Source organism: Sarcophilus harrisii, chromosome 3 (assembly GCF_902635505.1).
Source record: "Sarcophilus harrisii chromosome 3, mSarHar1.11, whole genome shotgun sequence".
NCBI lineage: Eukaryota > Metazoa > Chordata > Mammalia > Dasyuromorphia > Dasyuridae > Sarcophilus > Sarcophilus harrisii.
In genome coordinates, this window is record NC_045428.1 from 168,199,227 (window position 1) to 168,221,191 (window position 21,965).

Sequence of the window (21,965 nt, forward strand, 5' to 3'; positions counted from 1 at the left end):
CAAGTTAGACTTTTTAAAGCTTACAAGCACCTCTAGCTTCCTAGCTTACAGGAATTACAGGTGTGTACCACCATATCTAGCATCTAGATCTCTTACATTGTTAATGAAATGTATAGGCTATGCATTGGTTTATCTCAGACTTGTTTTATATTACTGACCCACCTTTTTTTTTTCTAGACATGCATCCATATGTGAAGTGAAATAATATCCTTCACTCCTTTTTCATTATTACATATTTGGCAATCTATGATAGCCTATGCATTCCCACTGGGCACTTTTCCATTGTCCTTGCAGTGAACCTCAACTTAATTCTTCAGAGACTTTGATATTCAATGCCTCATGATCAGACCAGAAAATATTGATATTAAAAATATGAGCCTTTGTTTCAGAGAGAAAAATGAGATCATTAAAAGCATTAATTGATTTCCCAAAGGCAATCTAGTCTACTTTTTACTATTTAGTTCCACACCCAGTTCTCACTGTCCATTTGCCATGTCTTGTCTAAAACATATGTTCTCATAAGATTGACTCTATAGGCCACTCAACCCACTCAATAAACCTGCCTTGATAATAGACATTCTTTACCCAACTTGGTTTTTCCTATATGGATAAATTGAACTCTTTTCAATCAAAATTGATCTCATTTAGAAATCTCTTCTTTAGTATTCTGAGATTTGAAAAAATCAGAAGAATTTCCTCTGTAAAGAGGAATGTCTGGAGGACATGGCCATCTATATGGAATTTCTCTTTCTGAATTTCTGTTCTTCAAAAATGTTACCCTTTAAAGCAGGTACAGTAGAGGTAGTTCTTACTCTATGGGATAATGGAAAAAGAGACTTTGTTACTTAGCCAGTTGTCTGACTTCGGGCAAGTCACTTAAAACTTTTCTTTGCTCAGTTTCTTTATCAGTAAAGGGTGTAATAATGCTTTATACTGTCTACTTTATGGGGTTGTTGTGAGGGTCAGGTAAGATAATATAAGTAAACATATTTTATTGACAAAAATGCTATTCAGATGTTAGGTAGTTATTATTTCCCAGAAGAGAAAACCAAGGCACAGAAGAGTGCAATGATTTGCTTAAGGGAACGAAGTTTTGGTTGATTTAGAACCAAAATCCTTTGAGAATAAAAAGGACTTCTAGTTCAACCCATTTAACAGGAGTTCCCTCTATAACATACCAGGTAAGTCTTACCTAGTAATAATAATAACTCTAACTACATAGTGCTCACTATGTGCCCAGGTACTTGCATTATTTATTTATTTATTTATTATGGCATAATGTTTTACAACAGATATCTCATTTGATCCTTACAGCAAGTGTGTGAAGTAGATTCTAGCTTTCTTTACCTAAATCCCATTGCCTCTCTCGATAATAAAAATTCTCTCTGGCTTCTTTTCCTTCTTACAAAGCAGGGAAGGTTTTGATTAGTATTTTGCCAGAATTTATTCCTGAACTCTAGCCAAGCCACTGAAGCATGTGTTTGAATCTTATTTGACTTTGTTATCTAATTTCCGTCTTCTAATGTCATTTGTCAATCTTTGAATTGCTTCAGTGAAAGCTTGTCAATATGACTCAACTCTGTTCCTATGGGAACTGATCTCCAGATAGGAGGGTGGTCTGTTTGGATGAGAAGAGAATGTTCTGTTTAATAGAAATTCATCAGGAATCAGGAATCAGATTAAGACTATTGAATCATTTTGCAGAGCCAAAGAATGACTCTCGTCTTGTATCCCATGAACTCTGCTCAGATTTGAATCCCAAGAAGTGATCCAAAACTGAAAGCTCCACATATCATATTGCTGGTTGCCAAGTTCATCTACTTCCTTTCTGGCCTTTTCTCTGAACTCCAATTTCCTACACAGTTGATTGGTTTTCCCCTTCACCCACTACATAAACTGTTAAAGAGTATTCTTGTCGGCCTTTTATAATTTAATGTTATCCAAGAAAAAGTAATATTTTAAAATCTTTTTGGATTTCCTACAAGAGGACACACACACATGCACATAAACACACACACACACTGCTACTAAAATAAGGTACAGGAAATGCATCAGCTTAGCAAACAACTATTTAGCACATCCAAACTCAAGAATGATTATACAGTGCTTTACATGGTCTGAATATCCAAGATTTAGCTGTTAGGTAATGTCTAGGTTTGGGTCATTAAAGGAAGGAATCCAGGGTTTGTTGTTAATTACCCATAATGATTTAGTTATTGAAGGCATGCTGTATGTTTTCTTGGTCCCCTTGTGGAAAGACCATGGCCAAGTATTATTTTCATGGAAAGACATCCTAATTAATGAATACAAATCTGGGTTTGGAATCAGGAAGACCTAGTTTCAAACCCTATCTTCAATACTTATCAGCTCTGTAATCTGATCCTTAAGCAACTCACTAATATTGTAAAGTGAAGTCTGTATCAATAAACTACCCACCTTAATTTTACTTATGAATTTCCCTCTCCATATCCTGAATTTCTCCATGAAGACACCAAAATAAGAAAGGATAGTTAAGCTGAGGCAGTGAGAGAAGGCAGCAGTTATTGCCAATAGCCCTAAAGAATTCCCCAGTGTCTCTCCTAGGTTATAACTGCCTTTATCCAGCATTGCAAAGAAGCAAGAAACAAAACTGATTTTTGTAGACTGGATCAAATCCAATGTTCTTTCAATGTTGCCCTATGAGAAATGAGAAGGAGAAAAACAGATAGGGTGGAAAAATCTGCCTATGGGGCTCTGTAGTTATTCTCAACTGACTTTCCCCTGTCTAGTATGTGTTTTAGGCTGTTATGTTATGGTTTTAAGCACAAAAAATACCAAAAAAGACATGTCAATAATGTATCTTAAAATGTTCAGTCTTCTTAAAAAGGGCCTATATGTACAAAAATGTTTGTAGTAGCTCCTTCTGTAGTGGCAAAGAACAGGAAATTGAGTAAATTCCCATCAGTTAGGGAATGGCTGAATAAGTTGTGGTATACGAATGTAATGGAATATTACTGTTTTGTAAGAAACAACCAGCAGGATGATTTCAGGAAGACCTGGAGAAATTTGCGTGAACTGATAATAACTAAAATGAGTAGAACCAAAAGAACATTGTACACAAAACAACAGGATTATGCAATGATCAATTCTGATGGACGTGGTTCTTTTCAACAGTGAGGTGATTCAGCCCAGTTCCAATGATTTGGTTATTGTTTGCTTATTTTTTGTTTTCTTTCTCATTTTTTCTCTCCTTTTTTGATCTGATTTTTCTTGTGCATCATGATTAATGTGGAAATATGTATAGAAAAATTGTACATATTTAATTTTTATTGGATTAATAGCTGTCTAGGGAAGGGGGTGAGGAGAAAGGGTGAAAATTTAGAACACAAGGTTTTGCAAGGGTGAATATTAAAAACTATCTTTGCATATATTTTGAAGATAAAAGGCTAAAATAAAAAATTAAAATTAACCAAAAAATTTTTTAAAAAACAACTATTTATTCTCCAGTAGAGCATACCAATCAGATTGTACAACCCTGACAACATGTCTGTAACAGAGTCATGAATTAGATAACAGACGGTTAAGTTAGGATACAGCACCTGGGCCAGTAGTTAGGAAGACTTGAGTTCAAATTTGACCTCAGACATTTACTGGCTGTATGATCCTGGCCAGATCCTTTAACTCTTTTTAACTCAGTTTTCCCAACTATAAAATGAGCTAGAGAAGGAAATGGCAAATCACTCCAGTGTTTTTATCAAGAAAACCACAAATGGAGTCACAAAGAGTTGGAGATGATTGAAATAACCAAACAACAACAACAACCACAAAATGGATTGTTATCTCCTTCTCCCTAGCCTTGTTCTCATTAGCTTTCTAGTTAAGGAAAATTAAACACCCTCAAAATGCACTAATGTATGCTAAGGAATTAATGAAACTTATAATTCTGTTAACATTTAAATAATAATGCCATGAAACAAATACCTAAACAAATAATGTCTCCAACCTATAGGGAGTTTTTCCTGCAAAAATGTGCCTCTAAAATAGGATTCTGTAGCTATTCTATGTTCCATTGATGAAATGTTTGTGGAATTTAACTAAGTAAATTGGTTGTTTACTTGACTGTATAAACAGAGCTGATAGGAAGCATTTATCTCAACCCTTATTTTTGTTTTTTTAATGGTATTTTATTTTTCCAAATACATGCAAATAGAGTTTTCAACATTCACCTTCATAAAACCTTGTGTTCCAGATTTTTCTCCCTCTCCTCCTTTCTCCCTCTCCAAACAGCAGGTAATCTATTATAAGTTAAACATGTGCAATTCTCTTAAACATATTTCCATATTCATCATGCTGAGCAAAAAAAAAAAAAAAGTCAGATCAAAAGGGTAAAAACATAAGAAAGGAAAAAAAAAAGCAAGCAAATAAACTACCACAACAAAGAGGTGAAAATACCAAGCTTTGATCCATATTCAGTCTTCATAGTTCTCTCTCTGGATATAGATAGCACCTTCTATCACAAGTCTATTGAAATTGCCTTGAATCAACTCTTTTAAACCCCCCCAACCACCCTTTTTTTTCCCCCTGAGGCAATTGGGATTAAGTGATCTGCCCAGGATCACACAGGTAGGAAGTGTTAAGTGTCTGACAACACATTTGAACTCAGGTCCTCCTGACTTCAAGGCTGGTGCTATCTAGCTGCCCCTAAACCCTTATTTTTTCATCCTGTGAAAAGATTCTTTCTAGACAAAAGACTGGTAGGTATTAAATCTCCTTAGTTATAGCCTCCTCCACAAAAGACGTTAGAGTCTTAGGCAGTAGTTGGGTCTCCCATCCTAATTTCCCTGCATCACCTTTTTGCCAGAAAGATGGTACTAAGTTTTTTGCCTTTTACCATAATTTTCAAGAGTGGCAGTAGTAGAAGAGGTCCAGGAAAGAATTCAAGACTTGGGAATTCTGCTCAATATAATGATCAACCATGATTCCTAAGGATCTCTTGAAAGAGAGGTAACAAACTCAAAGAGTTGAATGAAATGCATTTCCAGGTATCAACACAAGGCTGAATAAATGGGAAGTGATTAATAAATGCCCTTTCATTTATTCAGTCATTCACTAAAGGCTGTAAAACTTCATTGTAACTCATTTAATTTATCAAATGACTTGATTTATCACAAAATATAAATCAAGAAGGATTAAATTTGTTTTTCTTGTAGCTTATATGCAGAACTAGAAACCATGGATAGAGAAGTTGCAGAGGCAATTTGGGGCTCAGTTTAAGGAAAACTTTCTGAACAATTAGAATCATTTGGAAATGAAATAGGCTATCTCAGGAGGAAGTGAATTCCCCATCATTAAGTGTCAAGAAGAGTTAAATTACTCATTAGAGCAAAATAAAGAGAATTCAGACTTCAAAATGAGGTTAAAAGTAGATAATTTCTGGATTTCCTTCCAACTCTTGATTTTGTAATAATAACACGGTTATGTAATGTTCTAAGATTTTCATATTACTGACCTTACAGATAATGCAAATATAGGTATCATCATCATCATCATCATCATCATCATCATCATCATCATCATCATCTTGTGATTTCCTCAGCATTGAGAGTTCTTGGTTAAGACGTTCACTGCCTGAGAAAGACTTTAGTTGAAAAAGGCCAAGATCATCCACTGCATCCTGGTCCATTGCCAGTCACTTCTACTTTTGTCAGTGACCCTAGGGAAGAGAATGAAGCTGTCAATTTTGCACAACTCCACAAAAATCTAATTCATGAAAAAGTCATGATATCATCCATGTATGGTCCTCTTCAAGAATCAAGGATGAACAACAAGGGCATTAAGAGGTTAAGTAAGGCTTCAGAGATGGGGTATGAATTCAGGTTGTTACCTAATCCTCTAATAATCCAAATATTTTAAAAATCTTCATTTAATAAATTAGGCTACTGAGGCTTTGAGAATTTTCATGACTTGCCTATTCTTATATAGCTTGTAAATGTCTGACATAAGTTCTGAACTCAGATCTTTGGTCTACCCTTCTATTCTCCAAGTCATGTTGCTGCCTGATGATTCCATGAAATACTTATATGCTATAGAGAACAGAATTCTGGTAATCCAGAATCTATACAAATTAATGTTGAAAAGTATCCTTTGTTGTATGTCCTTCCTGTGTATTCTATCTTAGATGGTGATCTGTCTTTATCATAGAAGGGTAGCCAAAGCCACTAAAACAGGCCTCATCCATCTCCATTCCCCCTTTCCCCCCAATTTCTTTGTTAGAAATTGAAAATTATATTTGATTCCAAGATTTAAGAATGGGATTCTAGAGTCAAAGAAACTTTATTGAGCTTTCTTTTTAGCATCATTGTATCATAGTAAAGAAGTCTATGGAATTTCATTTTCCTGAAAGCAGTTAAGGGAAAACATAACTCTTTTTGAAAGATAATTTAAAATACTTGCATTCCTTAGAAGAGAATGCAGGTGTTCATGTTTTTTTTAAATAAAAAAAAATTTCATTAAGAAAAAATCTGAACATAAACTAGACCAAAAGGAATAATCATTTCCTTTACAATAAGATTCTTGAGTGTGTGAGGGATTTATTATAGGGTTCCTTTAAATAATGTCATCCTTACTGCATTATTTTATTTTTAAATAACATTTTATTTTTTCCAATTATATGTGAAGATAGTTTTCAACATTCACTTTAAATTTTGAAATCCACATTTTCCCCTTCCTCTCTTTTCTCCCCTCTCTCCAAGCAACAAGCAATCTAAGTTATATATGTTTACATATTTCCACATTGGTCATGTTGCAAAAAAAGAATCAGAAAAAAGGGAAAAACTATGAGAAAAAAATAATGTGGAAATAATGTTTCAATCTACATTCACACTTCATATTTTTTTCTCCTTATATAGATAGCATTTTCCATCATAGATCTTTTGAAATTGTCTTTTATCATTGTACTTCTGAGGAAAGCAAAGTCTATCAAAACTGATCATTACACAATGCTGCTATTACTGTGTACAATATTCACCTGGTTCTGCTTACTTCACTCAGAATCAGTTCACTTTAAAGGGAAAGTTAGTTTGCAGAAATGAGAGCTACCACAGCATTTTCCAGAACATATCTCTTGAATACAGTCACATATATCTCTAATTTGAGATATATCGGGACTATAGCACATGCAGCCAGTTTGGTCACTTTTATTTTGAAGCTTTAATATACTCAATCGATGTTTATGTGTTCTTAGAAGAGTGGATATTCCTGAAGGTGGTAATCAGTTTTATTTAACAAGTAATGAGAGAATGAATATTTTAACCGGCTTAAGATTTGGGGGATGTGGCTGTGATCACTCAACCTTGGTCAAAGAGGCTTACTTATCTCTTCCCATATCACCTCAGTCTAGGACAATCTAGACAAAAAGAGAAATCTACTTCCATTCAGACCTTTCTGATTAAAACAAAATGGGCTGGAATCCATTAATTTACATAAACTAAAATTTCTTTACTTTTTGAACAGATCTGAGTGTTTCCTCTCATTATCAGCCTGTACTTCAAAGTCTGTCTGAATAACCCTTATTTCTGAATGAGAAAGTAAAAAATGGGAAAAAACCTTTGCCCTAATTCAATAATTGACTATTAGTAAAAGAGAGAAATAATTATTTTTCTTATGTCAAATGGATAAATAATTAATCTTAACCTTTGTGGCCCCAGAGGGACCCAAAACACAATAGGTAAAAGGTACAAGAAGTGGAATTTAGGCTTGTTGTTATGTGGTAGCTGATTGACTGTGGAAGAGAAGAATAGATAGCAACACCAAGAGATTAAACAGTTTGTGAATGATGGTATCGCTGAAAGGAACAGTCAAATCAGGAGGAAGAAGACCAGGTTTAGGGGGATAGGTAATGCCCTATTTTGGATACGTTGTAATAGATATGTTGTCCTTTAAGCAACTGGAGGTATCACTCTAAGCTCAGAGGAGAGATCAGGACTGCAGATGTATCAGTAGAGAATTTTCAGGATAGAAGCAGTATTCAAAAGCACTGGAGTGATTGACTATGCCACAGGAAAGAGAAAAGACTAAAGAGAGAGATAACCTGGATGACTTTTTAAAGAGTTGAGAAAAAGAGGAGAATCTTGTGAGGGAGACAGAAAATAAGCAGTTCAGGAGGAATAAGAAAAAGCAGAATGATAATTTCTTTTAGGGAGAATATCCAACAGGATTAGTCAATCATCAATGTCACATGAAGGATGTAGAATGAGAAAAAAAAAAAAAAGCTGAATTTGCTTATTAGGAGGTCATTGGTAGAATAGGAGGGTCAGAAGCCAGGTTGCAAGGGTTTGGGTGGTGAGGAAATGGAAGCCATGGAATATAAACAATTTTATAAAAGTTTGTCAGTGAAGAGGAAGAGACATGGGTTTGGTTATTATGTTTATATTGGGGAGGACTGAGAATGTCTATAGATAGATAGGCAAGAGCCAGTGCAGAGGGAGAAGAGAGAAAATGATTTCTGAAGCAACATGGAGGTTGAAGGGGCTGGGAGGAATAAACATTATGTAGCACCTACTATATGCCAGCCACTACCAGACAGCTTAACACTTTAACAAATATCTCTTTTGATCTTCACAACTACCCTGTGAGGGAGGTGCTACATGTAAAAGAAGAAGGGCATGTATAAAAGGCTGCTTGGGAAATTGCTTTTGCTAGAATCCCAAGACTTTCCAGATTTTTTATATGTTGCTTTATGTTTAAATTTAAATTTAAATGTGTATTACATTTATTAAGCATCTATCGTCTGCCAGGCACTGTACTAAGTGCTGAGGATACAAAGAAAGGCAAAAAATAGACCCTATTCTTAAGGAGGTCACAATCTAACTGAGGAAACAACATGCAAACAACTATGTACAAACAAGCTATATACAGCATATATTGGAAAGAATCAATAGAGAGAAGCAATTGAGGATAACACCTGGATGACTGGAAAGATGGTGCTATCCTTAAAAATAGGTGCTAGTAGGAAGAAAGTTAAGAAGAAGAGAGGATTCGGGGAAAAGATGAATTCAGTTTTGGACATGTTGAATTATTTGTGAGATATTTAGTTTGGGATATTCAATAGATATTTAGAAATTCAAGACTGAAGGTCATAAAAGAGATTTAAGGAAAAGGAAGGGGACCTATGTGTGTGGAAGTATTTATAGCAGCTCTCTTCTTAGGGCAGAGAGTTGGAAATTGGAAAGGGTGCTCATCAATTGGGGAATGACTAAATAGGCTGTAGTATGTGATTATGATGGAATGTTATTGTTCTTTGGGAAATGATGAGCAGGATACTCTCAGAAAAAAAATCTGGAAAGTACAGCAAAATGACATGTACTGTATAAAAAGTAATGGCAATATTTTGGAATGATCAGCTGTGAATGAATGACTTTGCTATTCTCAGCTGTACAATGATCCATGATTACTCTGAAGGACCTATAATGAAAAATCCTATCCATACCTAGAGAGGGAACTGATTATGTCTGAATACAGACTGAAGCATTCTGTCTCTGTCTCTGTCTCTCTCTCCATTATTTTTTTTGTTTGTTTTTTGTTTTTTATAATTTGTAGATTGATGATTCTTCATTTATTGAAAATGAATTTTAAAATTTATGTAGGTAATTTTGAGCTCACCACCCCATCAGCCTTCATTCCTCTCAGAAGAAAGATCAGGTTAGCGTGGATATTTAAGGATGTCTTGAAATTGATTATTGGAGGAAAATTGGTGAAAAAGACTTTCCAGATTTTTTTATATGTCACTTTATGTTTAACTCTAAGAGTGCTGAATGGGCTGGCATTCAAAAACCTACCTCATGGGTCTTTATCAAGGCTTTTTGAAGATTTATAAGATGATAAATATGTATCATGGGGCTTATTATGTCTACATTCATTTTTCACTGAATGTAGAATTTTTACCTTGAGTTGTTTTGTTAAGAGTACAGAGTTTGACTATCATATCTTTATAATTTAAATTAATGAGTTATTAGGACTCCATAACTTAAATTTCAGAGCTTATTTCACATAACCATGGTCAGCTAGAGAGTACAATGGTTGGAGTGTCAGGCCTGAAGTTCAAATCCAACCTCAGATACTTTCTAGATGTGTGACCTTAGGCATGCCAGTTAACTCTGTTTGCCTCAGTTTATTCATCTTTAAAATGAGGGTAGTAATAAGCATCTATTTCCCAGGATTATTGTGAGGTTTAAATGACATAATTCCTGTAAAATTTTAACATAGCACCTGGCATATAGTAAATGCTATATAAATGTTACATATTATTATTATTATATCCAAAGTGCATCTGGGATTTATAGTACAATTTGACAACAGCAGAATAATTAGAAGTATTTAATTTAAAACCAATATTGGGTGGTAATCTTTCAATTCTATCTCACCAGGTTCACCAGAGAGACAAAGTGCCAACAGTAATAATTCTTTTCTGATGACTTCAAGTGATGAAGTGGACACACTAGTTTTTCTACACATGCTAACATAACAAGACATGGTCTCACAAAATAGTGTTTCCTTATAGGGCAGAAGATGTCTGGCTAAGGAATGAAGAGGTATTTTGTAGGTAGGAAGGGGGAAGTCATGACCTACTCTTGTTTATTACTGGTGTTTTTATCCCATCTGAGTTCCCATTACTGGGTTACTTGAATTGAATATATCAATGAGTGATGGGGGGGGAGGTGCCATTTTTTTTTTTTGCCATTTTTTGGGGAGCAAAAAGGATTAACATGTTGAATGTCCGCTTAAGCCTTACTTGCAAGAAGGTCATTTCTAGTACTATTCTAACAATTTATAGATTTACTTTATATTAAGTATGTATTGAAAAGTATGAAGATATGGAAAATTTTATGGATAATTCAATTAGACTCTAATTGCTTATGATGAACAGTCAGTGACTTCAATGCAAAAATGGGTTTAGTCAAAGGGTGGAAATACATATTGAAAATATGGATAGTGGGAAGAAATTAAAGAGACCAGAGAAAACAAGTTCATAGAAAACTTAGTGAAAGACCCAACTAAGCCAGAACATTCCAGTGATGGCTCTAAATCTATCACCAAAAAGTTAAATTTGAAGGTCACTCAACAGGCACATAATAAGCATAAGTAGACTGAAACATATAATCAATAAATAATTTCAAAAAGGAAGTGGTATACAGGATGTTATCAGAGGGATGTATGACCAGGAAAGAAGGTAGACAGTCATGATATGAGATCTGAAGATAAATGACTATCACCTCTAATGTCAAGGTGATTTAGAAGAAGATCCCTGTTACATTGGATGGGACAGGTATTAATTGGTTTCTTATTGTAGTGTATAAATGACTGATATCATTTTATAAAGGAACATTTCCCCCCCAATTCAGAATCACTCAGTTGGTTAATATTATGCTATTGGGCTAATTATTTAATACTCATATTGTTTCTCATTGAGTTACTTTTAAAGCTCTTCCTACATATAAATTTAAGAGTTTCAAATAAATACAAAAGTTTATTTAAAAATAAATTCAAAATATTTGTTTGCCATTTCTCTCCTCCCTCTTTCAGGGGCCTTAATATCTTTTTTTTTTTTTTAATAGCCTTTTATTTACAGGATATATACATGGGTAACTTTACAGCATTAACAATTGCCAAACCTCTTGTTCCAATTTTTCACCTCTTACCCCCCCCCCACCCCCTCCCCTAGATGGCAGGATGACCATTAGATGTTAAATATATTAAAATATAAATTAGATACACAATAAGTATACCTGACCAAAACGTTATTTTGCTGTAGAAAAAGACGTTATTTTGCTGTACAAAAAGAATCAGACTCTGAAATATTGTACAATTAGCTTGTGAAGGAAATCAAAAATGCAGGTGGGCATAAATATAGGGATTGGGAATTCAATGTAATGGTTTTTAGTCATCTCCCAGAGTTCATAGCTAGTTCAGTTCATTACTGCTCCATTAGAAATGATTTGGTTGATCTCGTTGCTGAGGATGGCCTGATCCATCAGAACTGGTCATCATATAGTATTGTTGTTGAAGTATATAATGATCTCCTGGTCCTGCTCATTTCACTCAGCATCAGTTCATGTAAGTCTCTCCAGGCCTTTCTGAAATTATCCTGTTGGTCATTTCTTACAGAACAGTAATATTCCATAATTTTCATATACCACAATTTATTCAACCATTCTCCAACTGATGGACATCCATTCAGTTTCCAGTTTTTAGAGGGGCCTTAATATCTTTAGAATCTTTTCTATCCCCAACCAGGTGATAGCACTAACAAGCTAACTTTTTTCTCAAGGGAAGAATGTTTTTTGGTAAAGCCAATTCACATTATGATGTTAACCGCATAATGTGTTACCCTTTGACACTTGGGTATTTACATTTTAATTGAGAACCTCTAGGAGAGGGAAATATTTAAATCCAAAGGAAATGATCTCTCGGAGTGGACTTTCAAAATTGATAATGGGGCAGTGGGAGAGAAGTTTTGGAATCAAGTTGATTCTCCTGTTTTACTCTACTGGTCTGTCAGACCAACTAGGATTAGCAATTCATTGAGAAGTAGCAAGAACTGTCATCATTTCCATATCTATTATGGAATCTCTGCAGCCATACTAGGAACGCTGAATCTTTTATGGTTAACTGGGAAAGGAAACCAGGACAGTTTTCTGGAACTCATCATCCCAACACACTCATTTCTATTGTAAAGTTATTGGGGTGAAATAGAGAGGAGGAGAAAAAGATCAAACTGTTAAGGGTATAATTATTTTAATGTGTTTTGCTTCTCCTGCCCTCCATTTTGAGATACTGACATTATAATAAACCAAAATGGGTGGGGAAAGTGTAATTCATTTTCCTCCAGAGAGCACATTCACTTTTCTCTCTGGAATTTTGTGCTCACTATTATTAAGACTTGAGAAATCTTACATCAATCATATACGAAATCATGAATCTCTATTATCGACAGCTGACTTTTACTTTTTAAACTTATAATAAATTTTAACATATAACTTTCAAAACTCTCCTGGTTGTCTGTGTTTTCTTCTCTTTTCTATGCATATGGTAAATTGCTTTAATGATTTTTCTCTCTTCTTTCTCTCCTTCATTCCTTTCCCTTCCTTCCCTCTCTCCTATCTTCCTTTCTCCTTCCCTCCCTATCTTATTCCTTTGTTTTTTCTTCTCTCTCTAATTCCTCTCTGCCCTCTTTTCTCTGTTCCTTTTTTTCTGCAGATCTGTCGTTCCTTCCAATTCCCCTACCCTAAAATGAAAAGAAAATACTTCCAAACCTTGCAATGAACTGGGAATATATACAAAGTGAAGGCAAAATAAGTTCCCATATTTTTAGTGTTTGAAAATGTGTGTATCATTTTGCAAAATTTAAGTATTCTTTGTCAGGAGCTAGGTAATAGTCCTACAGGCCATTCTTGATATTAAGATACAAATATCTCTATGCTCTTCGAAGATTCACCTCTCTACCTTAGTTTAATGAAGAAAGGTTGAATTAGATGATCCCCAAGATTCTGTTTCAGACTTTGTCTTAAAGATTTATAGATCAGGGCCAAGCCTCTTTGATTGGTGTTGCCTTTACTGGCCCACAAGGAATTGAAAGATTTTAGCTTTGGCTGATGTAATATTTTGGATGGAAAAAACCATATGTATTCAATATATCCACCACCCTCTCTTTTTTCTCTTTAGTTCACAAGTTCCTTAGTTCTTCTTACTATAAGTCTGCGAACAAAGCCACATATAACAGCTCTTTATAAGCCAAAACACTTAATAAATCTATGGCCAGGGGCTGATTTCCTGTTCAAAAAGTAAAGATGAAACATTGACTGACTTACAAGAGAACAAGGCAACTTGGGGCTGTGTTTAACCAAGGGCTCTGTTGATCACAGCCCTTCAGGAAGCCACTTGAAGTTGAAGCTGTGATTTCTTCCTTAATTTGGAAGTTCCCCAAACAGAGAATTGTAGCTAGATTCTCCTAAGGGCAGATGTTTATTCTGCATGATGAGAAAATGAGGAAATTGTGATAGCATTCAGATTATTGAAAAAGAAAGATTTATCTAAGGCAATTAAAAAGCTTAAAGGAAAAGGTTAGGGAATGACATGGGTTCAGTCCTGCTTGTCTTTAATTGCTCTAAAGGGCAACTTATAGATTCTTTAAATTCTAAATCTTTAGATTCTCCATCCCCTCCATAATATGCCTCCCATTCCCTCCTTCACTTTGGGGTTGGTCCCCTATATAGGAAGGCACATAGTGTTTGCTCCTATTCTAGAAACCTTTTATGGGCTGGAATTGTGGGAAAAATTCAACTTAAGAGTTGGTATCTTCCCTTATTGCTGATTCTAGCACTTTTCTGAGAGAAGTGCATGATATAACATGGTATAACAGAGCCTTAGGATTCTGTTACTCACAGTTGGATAAATGATTGGGAACAGGAAGAGTAAGGCAGCCAAGGAAGCAACCTTTGGGACACCCTGACTGACAGAATGAAGAATATTAATTCTTTATGTGTCTCCTTAAATCTATGACAAGTTAAGGTGACTGGAAAAAGATAATGATGAATGTTGGAGGGAATGTGGGAAAACTGAGACATTAATACATTGTTAGTGGAGTTGTGAACTGATCCAACCATCCTGGAGAACAATTTGGAACTTTGCCCAAAAGGCTATAAAACTGTGCATACTCTTTGATCCAGCAGTGTCTCTACTGGGCCTGTCTCCCAAAGAGATCACAAAAAAGGGAAAAAGTGCACAAATGTTTGTAGTATCATTTTTTTGTAGTGGCAAAGAACTGGAAACTAGAAGTAGATGCCCAAAAGTTGGAGATTGGCTGAATAAATTGTATTATATGAATGTTATGGAATATTATTGTTCTGTAAGAAACGACAAGCAGGATGATTTCAGAAAGGTCTGGAGAGACTTACATGAACTGATGCTGAGTGATGTGAGCAGAACCAAGACAATATTGTACACAGCAATAGCAAGATTATATGATGGTCAATTCTGTTGGACATACCTCTTTTCAATACCTAATGATTCAGGCCAATTCCAATGGTCTTGTGATGAAGAGAGCCATCAGTACCTAGAGAGAGGACTATGGGGACTGAGTATGGATCACAACAGTTTCACTCTTTTTGTTGTTGTTTGCTTGCATTTTTGTGAAGGTTTTCTGGAGGCAGCCTTAGTCTCAGTTGAAATAAATAATTACTCCAAAATCGCAGCCAGCTGGTAAAAATGCAAATGTTTATTTCTCCTTCCAAATTAGCCCGGTTAGTTCAGAGACCTATCTCTCTGCTTGAGCTCTTGCAGCTTTGTCCTTGGCTTCTGCTTCTGCTTTCTTCAGCCTCCAGCCAGCACCAAGTTGGAAGATGCAATGAATCTCTCTGTATCTCCAGTCAGTTCCACCAGAAGAAGTAACTTCAAGCTTCAAAAGCTCCCTATATTTATGTGATCTCCCAAAGTTTAACTCCACTTTCTGGAGGGAGAGGGATTCTGGGTTATGTCCCAGAGTGCTCTCTAGTCCTAAGGAAGGTGTGAATTCAGATATCTCTTTCTAGACCCTGAATCTCCCAAACTGTGAACTCCATTGAGTTCTTAGAGCTCTCTAAAGGTGTGAACACAAGCATTGTTTCCATCAGTTGTACTTAGTACCTAGTTTCAAGTCCTGGCCCAAAATATCTTCTTCTAAGATCAAATCAACTCCAATGTCTTAATACTTTGTAAAGATTCCAACACATTTTCTTTTCTTTCTAATTTTTTTCCCTTTTGATCTGATTTTTCTTGTGCAAATATGTATAGAATAATTGCACATGTTTAACATATATTGGATTACTTGCCTATTAGGGGAGGGGCTGGGGGGAAGGAAGGGAAAATATTTGAAACACAAGGTTTTGCAAGGGTGAATGTTGAAAATTATCTATTCATATGTTTTGAAAATGAAAAGCTTTAATAAAATTTTATTTTAAAAAATCAATAGCAAGCAAGGTTGTCTCAGCAGAGAGTAGGAACCTTAAACCTATGTCCATGTCATATATCTACCACATAGTAGGAATTTAATAAATGCTTGTTAAGTAATTGACTGGCTAAGTTAGAACTGAAAGCAAGTCACAATGGGGAATGAGATGAAAAAGGTAGGAATCTAGAATGGTAGGACCAGACAGGGCATTGGAAGTTATCCAATTGTCTCATTTTTCAGATCAGGAAACTGAGATCAAAAGCAGTTAAGTGACTCACCCATAATTGCAGGGACAGGGTCAGTTCTTGATTGAAGATCTTCTGTTATAAATCACTGTATTCTTTCTGTCATGTGATATTTCTCCTATCTAAACAAACAAGCTTAGGAAAGAAGGAAACATCACAGTGATTGGAGAACTTGTTTAAGCTAGGATGATATAGGTTCAAATTCTTCTGGCATGCTGGTTCTGTGACTTTGTCACTTAACCTCTCAGTGACCTAAACCAGTGGGGTCAAACTCAAATAGAAGTGGGGCCCACTAATGAATTCATAAAGATCTCTTCAGGTAATTTATTGGCTTAAGTTTTAAAATGTAATGTTATCAATATTATATTTTTCTTTATTTTGTTAAAAATTTCCCAATGACTTTTTAATCTGGTCCATGATGCCATATGTTTGATACTTCTGCTCTTTATGACTTTAGGTTGCAGAGAAAGACTTAACTTTATTGGTAGAGAGAATTTTTTCATGAGAGTTCCCTAAATTAGTGGAATCCCAGGTGCAATTTCTACTCTCACTATAGATTTATGTCTGCTAAGCTTTACAAATGGAACATCCTGGCTTATTTTCATATTTGCCAAATACTCATATGTGAAGATTGACAGTTTTCAGAATATTTTTCTTTGTGAATACTATTTTTTGGACAGCTACAAGATATAGATCCCTCTTCTTCCCGCCCCCTCCCCCCCCAACTACCCAGCTGTTAGGTCATCTGATGTTTAGACCTTTATTGCAGATCATGGACTATGTTTTCTTTAGCATTCTTGGAGGTAATAGCTTTGATATTCTGGAGCAAGAGGCTAATGCAAAAGACTTAGTGGAAGAAGGCAAAAGGAAACAAGCAGTTGAATGGATTGGCAATGTTTTAAACTTGTGAAGAGGGGAGGGGGCTTGTCTTGGTCTTTTCCTCTCTTAACCTCTACCCCATTTGGCTCCCTTTTATCACCCCATCTCTGAAAAGTTCCATAACTTCTCATGAGCCCTGCTCCAAACCCATCACAATCTATCATCTATATTTTATTCATAATCATCAGTCATTAATGACTTATAGCAATTTAAAATGTTAGAGAGGAGACCTTTAAGAAGGTTTTAACCCTTAAGCTAAATGAATAAAACTCTAATAATGAAATTACATACATCACTTTACTGATCAGGAAGAATTTGGGGAGGCTTTCTTTTGTCAATTTAAATGAGGCCCTTTGTACTTTCTACAGAAAGCCTTGTTAATTGTTTAGGTGGCATTTTATAACTTTAAAAAGTTTACATGAATTTGATTTCCATAGGATCATAGATTTAGTACTAGAAAGGTCCTAGATTTAGTCGTAGGAGTATAGATTTGCAACCAGAAGGGACCTCAAAGAATCAAAAGAAATGTGTTCTTGAGGTTCTGAAAAATTCTTTGGTGAACAATGAACAGTTTTCCTTTCCCTTTATCATCCTGCATGCTAATTTGCATTTTAAAAATAATTCTCCAGTCTACTCACTTTCCAGGATTGTAGAGTCAGACAAGAAATTAAACATACTGTGTGATGAAAGCAAAGCATTTAAAATAGAAATGTCATCTACTCTAGAAGGCGGTTCACTAGCATATTAAAAAGGGCCCTTGCTTCTGGTCTCTACGTTGACATTTAGGGACCCACTGATTTGTGAATCGTCACATTGTCACCAAGGGCCCCTCCGTGGAGCAACCCAGACAAAAGATACCCAGAGAGCAGACTGGCATTATTATTCCTGGGGGTGGTAACAAGCAGAAATCCACCAAACACAGAAAAGCCTCTAAAAGTAGAAAGTTTTACAAGGCAATTTTTCTTTATTTCTCCTTCTGTTTGTTTTAAGTGATGGACCCAAGGGTCTGGCACAGTTTTGGCCAATGCTATCTCTAAATCAAATATTGACATGGTTCTGGGGGGAAGAGGTAGATAACAAGGTCCAGTCTAAAATGCAAGCTCAGTCCTTAACCCTCTTTCCTTAGGGAAAAGGTAAATTTCCAATTTAAGACTGCATCTTTAGCCAGAGCTACACATTACTGTCTGAGTGAAAAGCAGAACTCTCCCAAGGACTGCAATAGAATTTTTTTTAAGTCTGCAAGATTTAAGATGACAATGATGTTGTTTATGTCTTATGTTGTTGACCACGTTGTACTTGATATTGGATATTATTGTTCCATTCTGGATGGATTGTTCCACCTATAGTCATAGCTTACATTTATATTCATTCAGCATATTATGATAAAAAGGAAAAAAAAGGATGGAATATGTACACTGTGTTGTTTGATATTTATGAATATCCTTGAGGTAGCCACTGCATGCATGATTATTTCCATTTTGTAGGTGAGGAAATTGAGATTTATATAAGTTGAATGACATTTCCCAAAACATATAGCTAATAAAATAAGTGACATGACAGAATTGGGACTAGAATCAAATATTTTGACTAAAATTCTAGGAGTCTTTCTACTTCCTGATGAAAGCATTAAGCATCTCATCTGGATTTTGAAAAATCAACAAACAATGACAATAACAACAAAAAAACTTATAAAATATTATTACAGGTATGGGCAGATGGCAAAATGGATAGAACAATGGGCCTGGAGTTAAGAAGACTCATCGTCCTTTGTTCAAATCTGGCTTCAGACTTGCTAGACTTAACTTTATTTGCCTCTGTTTCTTTATCTGTAAAATTAACTGGAGAAAGAAATCTTTGCCAATATCTTTGCCAATGAAAAACAACTGAAAAAAAGTTGTTACTGATACAAGAGTAGCTTTTCATGTTACCTCTTCATTCATCTGTGCATCTTTCTGTATTTATTTATCCATCCATCCAACCATCTGTCTATCTATCTATCCATCTATCCATCCATCCATCCATCCAACTATCTATCTGTCTATTCAAATATGTATCTAAACAACTATCTATTATCTATCTATCAATTTATCTATCCATTTAACAACCCATCTATTTATCTATCTATTCAACTATATTTCCATCCACCCAACTATCTATGTATCCAACTATCTATCTATCCATGTAACTATGTATCAATTATTGTAAAGAGCTGAAACTCTTGAGTTGATGCACTGAGGTCGGACAACCGAGCACTTAAGGCTAATGACTGATTGAACAATACTCTATAAGCATATTGCTTGGAAAATGGCCTTTCCTACTATTTTGTGCTGGCTCGATAATTGGTGTATACAGAGAATTGTAGGAAGGACTAGGGGGTGGAGTAAGACTAGCCAGGGTCACTTCTGGGTGGGAGATGAAGAAGAAAGGTCATGGAGATTCTACTTCCATCCAATTCACTCCTACCTCTAAAGACCAAGAATAAAAACCAAGGACTTTTGCTTATCCTGACTCTGGCTGATTCTAAGGTATCCAGGGTGCTAATGTGGTCATCACAAATTATCTATCCAATTATCTGTCTGTCTGTTTGTCTGTCCATCCAACTATTTATTTATCTATCTAACTACCAATCTATCCATCCATCCAAAACTATCTATCTATCCATCCTACTATCTATCTATCCATATAACTATATATCTTTCCATTTATTTATTAGCTATCTAGGTATCCAACTTTCTTATCCATCTATCTGTCTGTCTGTCTATCTATCTAGACATGCACATATACATACAGAAATATAAAAATTAAGGAAACAAGATTGGAATTAGGTCTAAAAGGAGATAAGGGATATTATTTAGTCCCAAAATTTCTGTAGTAGGAATCCAACTTTCTGAGAATTCATCTTGTCAATTAGCAACTTATTCTATGGGGATAATGTTTATAGATTCTTCTTAACCATCACTTTCTAATGAATAACCTCCCAATATGGGAGCTATTATGATATGGTTTAAACTTATTTATTGTCCAACAGATTTATTTGGGGACCACTTTAAGACAGAAACGTCAATTCAATGATTCCTGAATTAAGTTAACTTAAAATGTTCTACTTGAGCTAGATTTAAATATGGCATACCGCTCATTCTAAAGAAGTATTACTTGTTCTATTAAAATTCTGGGACTTTAAGAACCTTCACTTATTTCCAAAATAAGCATAGCACTGTATTCTCCAAACACGAGAAAAAAACAATTAAAATGATCATTTTTAAGCCTTTTCAATATTTTTGAAGTTCCTATTTGAATATCACTAATTAAAAACTAAGGAAATAAGATTAGAAGCAGATCTAGAAGGAAACTTGGGATATCAATTATTTCTTAGCCTCTTGTGTTTGGAATCCAGTTTTCTGAGAATTCGGTTTGTCATTAGTCACTTTCTTTCTCATGGATAACCATAATTTAATAAAGTAATTTCATCTTTATTTTTAAGCCTTCAAGACGTAGTTAAGCAAAAATTTCCATCTGGCTAAAACAGCAACTTTTGTTCAATTAAAAACCAGCAAATCCTAAGAGAAGGAGCCATTATAATTATTCTACATTTAACATAAAATTTATTTGTAGAATTAAAATGTGGAAGAAATCTCAAAGATTATTTTGTCCAATTCTCTCAGGTAAGAGCTGAGGAAAACAGGGTTTGAAATAGTTAAATGATTTGGGTAAGATCACGAAGTACCCAAAGACTTGTGATTTCCCCAGTGTGGGCAATTCTTCTCTTTGACCCTACAATCCTTATATTCTGAACTTAGTTGATAAGTCCTAAGGAGTTTCTTGAGGGATATAGAAGTTAAATGATTTGCCCAGAGTCATGAGGTAGGAAATAGCAGAGCTTAAATGACAGTTCTGGTCTTCTGACTTTCTAAATTCAGTGTCTTCTCCATTATAATACATGACATGCATAGCCCAGTTTCCAGACTGTGAAAGTTGCATGAAATTGTAAGTTTATTGAAGCTGACAAATCACATATTTCTCTATCCATATGCCAGATTCCACTGAAGCATACTAAAATTACAGATTGGTCATTTGAAATTTTTTAATATCTTTGTATGTTTCAAAATGGTGCAAAAACCACACTGAAATTAGGGTGCATTTTGACATTTTTTGGTCAGTCAAATGTCACTGGATCACATATTTAGAGTTAGAAACAATCTCAGAGATCATCTAGCCCAAGATCACCTAGTCAAGTAAGTGGCAGATTTAGAAACAGAGGGCCTTCCCTGAATTCCCCTACCCTAAATCTGGAGCTCTTTCTGTTATGCCATTGGCCTCTATCAGTCAAATCAATTAATCAAGACGAATGCTAAATACCAAACAAAGGAAATGAAATATTTCAATTCAGCAAAATTTGAAATAAGACTTACCAGTTTAATTGTACATGGTAACAATAAGATTATGTGATGATCAACTGTAATGGACTTGATGCTTCTCAACAATGTGGTGATTAAAGGCAATTCCAATAGACTTGAGATGAAAAATGCCAATCAAATCCAGAGAGAGAACAATGCACACTGAATGTGGATTGAAGTATGATGAAGTACTTCATAAATACTCACTGATTGTCTTTAAAAACCAAAAATCATATTTCTTGTAAAATATTGTATAATTCAGGTTTCTCATTAATATTGATGGGCCTTCTTTGTGAGTCCAAATTAATGATGTTTCACCATATTTTGAATACAATATAAAGAGCCAGTATTCTAGGAATTCTAGTTGGTAAAATAAAGTCACTTTGCTAGAAGAAAAATCAAGGACTAGATGAATGAAAAGAATCAAGCACAATTACAGAATAAATCCTTTTATAGGTAGGAATTACAAATTAATTATTTAGGCAG

The 21,965-nt window shown here is 35.0% G+C and overlaps 1 long non-coding RNA gene across 1 annotated transcript; it reads right to left on the minus strand.

The window, feature by feature from the left end:
* Nucleotides 1-540: 540 nt before the first annotated feature.
* LOC116422287 lies at nucleotides 541-16,336 on the minus strand. Its single transcript, XR_004232862.1, has 3 exons — nucleotides 16,240-16,336; nucleotides 5,489-5,692; nucleotides 541-813 (listed from the first exon to the last, which is right to left on the minus strand). It is a non-coding gene; the product is annotated as an uncharacterized LOC116422287 (long non-coding RNA).
* Between the last annotated feature and the right edge of the window lie 5,629 nt (nucleotides 16,337-21,965).